Source organism: Budorcas taxicolor, chromosome 12, assembly GCF_023091745.1.
Source record: "Budorcas taxicolor isolate Tak-1 chromosome 12, Takin1.1, whole genome shotgun sequence".
Lineage (NCBI taxonomy): Eukaryota > Metazoa > Chordata > Mammalia > Artiodactyla > Bovidae > Budorcas > Budorcas taxicolor.
Window position 1 is genome coordinate 41,678,461 of NC_068921.1, and position 4,766 is coordinate 41,683,226.

Sequence of the window (4,766 nt, forward strand, 5' to 3'; positions counted from 1 at the left end):
CATTGATTGTAAGGTATTTCTGATATTCAAGGAGAAGGTAAAAAAAAAACAAAGAAGATAGGTTACTTCCCTGGTGGTCTCATGGCTCATTGCAAGGGACACAAGTTGGATTCCTGGTTGAGGAACTAAGATCCCACATGCCATGCAGCACAAAAGGGGGGGAAAAAAAGGAAAATTAAAAAGAAAGAAAGAAAGAAATTGCTCTAGAACAGAAGGCTAAAGAGCTTATGAAAGAGACTCACAAGTTTTTCTCCTGTAATTGACATCTAATCTTACTGTATTGTGGTCAGGAAAGATGCTTGGAATGAATTCTTTTTTTTTTTTTTTCTTTAATTTACCAAGGTTAGATTTATGGCCCAGGATGTGATTTATCCTGGAGAAGGTTTCGTGTGTGCTTGAGAAAAAGGTGAAATTGATTGTTTGTGGATGAAATGTCCTATAGATATAAATTAGGTCTAACTGGTCTATTGCATCATTTAAAGTTTTTGTTTCCTTGTTAATATTCTGTTTATTTGATCTATCCATAGCTGTGAGTGGGGCATTAAAGTCTCCCACTATTATTGTGTTATTGTTAATTTCCGCTTTCATACTTGTTAACATTTGTCTTACATATCGTGGTGCAACTATGTTGGGTGCATATATATTTATAGATGTTATATCATCTTCTTGGATTGATCCTTTGATCATTAGTAGTGTCCTTCTTTGTCTCTTTTCACAGCCTTTGTTTTAAAATCTATTTTATCTGATATGAGTATTGCTACTCCTGCTTTCTTTTGGTCTCTATTTGCGTAGAATATCTTTTTCCAGCCCATCACCTTCAGTCTGTATGTGTCCCTTGTTTCGAGGTGTCTCTTGTAGACAACATATATAGGGACCTCATTTTTGTATCCATTCAGCCAGTCTTTGTCTTTTGATTGGGGCATTGAACCCATTTACATTTAAAGTAATTATTGACAAGTATGATCTCACTGCCATTTACTTTATTGTTTTGGGTTTGAGTTTATACACCCTTTCTGTGTTTCCTGTTTAGAGAAGATCCTTTGGCATTTGTTGGAAAGCTGATTTGGTGGTGTTGAATTCTCTCAGCTTTTGCTTGTCTACAAAGCTTTTGATTTTTCCTTCATACTTGAATGAGATCCTTGCTGGGTATAGTAATCTGGGCTGTAAGTTATCTTCTTTCATCACTTTAAGTATGTCTTGACATTCCCTTCTGGCCTGAAGAGTTTCTATTAAAAGATCAGTTGTTATTCAAAATAGATTAAATATCTAAATGTAAGAAAAGAAACTATAAAACTCCTAGAGGAAAACGTAGGCAAAACACTCTCCAATGTAAATCACAGCAGGATCCTCTATGACCCACCTCCCAGAATATTGGAAATAAAAACAAAAATAAACAAATGGGATCTAATTAAAATTAAAAGCTTATGTACAACAAAGAAAACTATAAGCAAGGTGAAAAGACAGCCTTCAGAATGGGAGAAAATAAAAACAAACGAAGCAGCTGACAAAGAATTAATCTCAAAAATATACAAGCAACTGTTGAAGCTCAATTCCAGAAAAATAAATGACCCAATCAAAAAATGGGCCAAAGAACTAAACAGACATTTCTGAAAAGAAAATGTACAGATGGTTAACAAACACATAAAAGGATGCTCAACATCACTCATTATTAGAGAAATGCAAATCAAAACAACAATGAGGTACAATTTCACAGTCAGAATGACTGCTATCCAAAATCTACAAGCAATAAATGCTGGAGAGGTTGTGGAGAAAAGGAAACCCTCTTACCCTGTTGGTGGGAATGCAAACTAGTACAGCTACTATCGAGAACAGTGTGGAGATTCCTTAAAAAACTGGAAATAGAACTGCCATACCACACAGCAATCCCACTGCTGGGCATAAACACCAAGGAAACCAGAATTGAAAGATACACGTGCACCACAATGTTCATCACAGCACTGTTTATAATAGCCAATACATGGAAGCAACCTAGATGTCCATCAGCAGTTCAGTTCAGTTCAGTCGCTCAGTCGTGTCTGACTCTTTGAGACCCCATGAATTGCAGCACGCCAGGCCTCCCTGTCCATCACCATCACCTGGAGTTCACTCAGACTCACGTCCATCGAGTCCGTGATGCCATCCAGCCATCTCATCCTCAGTCGTCCCCTTCTCCTCCTGCCCACAATCCCTCCCAGCAACAGAGTCTTTTCCAATGAGTCAACTCTTCTCTTGAGGTGGCCAAAGTATTGGAGCTTCAGCTTTAGCATCATTCCTTCCAAAGAAATCCCAGGGTTGGTCTCCTTCAGAATGGACTGGTTGGATCTCTTTGCAGTCCAAGGGACTATCAAGAGGCTTCTTCAACACCGCAGCTCAAAAGCATCAGTTCTTCAGCGCTCAGCCTTCTTCACAGTCCAACTCTCACATCCATACATGACCACAGGAAAAACCATAGCCTTGACTAGATGGACCTTAGTCGGCAAAGTAAGGTCTCTGCTTTTGAATATACTTTCTAGGTTGGTCATAACTTTCCTTCCAAGGAGTAAACGTCTTTTAATTTAATGGCTGCAATCACCATCTGCAGTGATTTTGGAGCCCCAAAAAATAAAGTCTGACACTGTTTCCACTGTTTCCCCATCTATTTCCCATGAAGTGATGGGACCAGATGCCATGATCTTCGTTTTCTGAATGTTGAGCTTTAAGCCAACTTTTCGCTCTCCTCTTTCACTTTCGTCAAGAGGCTTTTTAGCTCCTCTTCACTTTCTGCCATAAGGGTGGTGTCATCTGCATATCTGAGGTTATTCATATTTCTCCTGGCAATCTTGATTCCAGCTTGTGTTTCTTCCAGTCCAGCATTTCTCATGATGTATTCTGCATATAAGTTAAATAAGCAGGGTGACAATATACAGCCTTGATGTACTCCTTTTCCTATTTGGAACCAGTCTGTTGTTCCATGTCCAGTTCTAACTGTTGCTTCCTGACCTGCATACAGATTTCTCAAGAGGCAAGTTAGGTTCTGTGATATTCCCATCACTTTCAGAATTGTCCACAATTGTCCACTGTGATCCACACAGTAAAAGGCTTTGGCATTGTCAGTAAAGCAGAAGTAGATGTTTTTCTGGAACTCTCTTGCTTTTTCCATGATCCAGTGGATGTTAGCAATTTGATCTCTGGTTCCTCTGCCTTTTCTAAAACCAGCTTGAACATCAGGGAGTTCACGGTTCACGTATTGCTGAAGCCTGGCTTGGAGAATTTTGAGTATAACTTTACTAGCATGTGAGATGAGTGTAATTGTGCGGTAGTTTGAGCGTGCTTTTGCATTGCCTTTCTTTGGGATTGGAATGAAAACTGACCTTCTCCAGTCCTGTGGCCACTGCTGAGTTTTCCAAATTTGCTGACATACTGAGTGCAGCACTTTCACAGCATCATCTTTTAGGATTTGAAATAGCTCAACTGGAATTCCATCACCTCCACTAGCTTTGTTCGAAGTGATGCTTTCTAAGGCCCACTTGACTTCACATTCGAAGATGTCTGGCTCTAGATTAGTGATCACATCATCATGATTATCTGGGTCATCAAGATCTTTTTTGTACAGTTCTTCCATGTATTCTTGCCACCTCTTCTTAATATTTTCTTATTCTGTTAGGTCCATACCATTTCTGTCCTTTATCGAGACCATCTCTGCATGAAATGTTCCCTTGGTATCTCTAATTTTCTTAAAGAGATCTCTAGTCTTTCCCATTCTGTTATTTTCCTCTATTTCTTTGCATTGATCACTGAAGAAGGCTTTCTTATCTCTCCTTGCTATTCTCTGGAACTCTGCATTCAGATGCTTATATCTTTCCTTTTCTCCTTTGCTTTTCACCTCTTTTCTTTTCACAGCTATTTGTAAGGCCTCCCCACACAGCCATTTTGCTTTTTTACATTTGTTTTCCATGGGGATTGTCTTGATGCCTGTCTCCTGTACAATGTCATGAACCTCATTCCATAGTTCACCAGGCACTCTATCTATCAGATCTAGGCCCTTAAATCTATTTCTCACTTCCACTGAATAATCATAAGGATTTGAGTTAGGACATACCTGAAAGGTCTAGTGGTTTTCCCTACTTTCTTCAATTTCAGTCTGAATTTGGTAATAAGGATTTCATGATCTGAGCCACAGTCAGCTCCTGGTCTTGTTTTTGTTGACTGTATAGAGCTTCTCCATCAGAAGAATGGATAAGAAAGCTGTGATCCATATACACAGTGGAATATTACTCATCCATTAAAAAGAATACATTTGAATCAGTTCTAATGAGGAGGATGAAACTGGAGTCTAGTATACAGAGTGAAGTAAGCCAGAAAGAAAGACATCAATACAGTATACCAATACATGTATATGGAATTTAGAAAGATGGTAACGATAACTCTTTGTGCAAAACATGCAAGAGACAAAGATGCATAGAACAGTCTTTCGGACTCTGTGGGAGAGGGTGAGGGTGGGATGATTTGGGAGAATGGCATTGATACATGTATATTATCATATGTGAAACGAATCACCAGTCCAGTTTCTATGAATGAGACAGGGTGCTCGGGGCTGGTGCACTGGGATTACCCAGAGGGATAGGATAGGGAGGGGTGTGGGAGGTGGTTCCACGTACACCTGTGGTGGATTCATGTCAATGTATGGCAAAACCAATATGATATCATCAAGTAATTAACCTCCAAATAAATAAATAAAATTTATTTGTAAAAGTAAAAAAAAAAAAAGAAGAAGAAGAAGAAGAAGG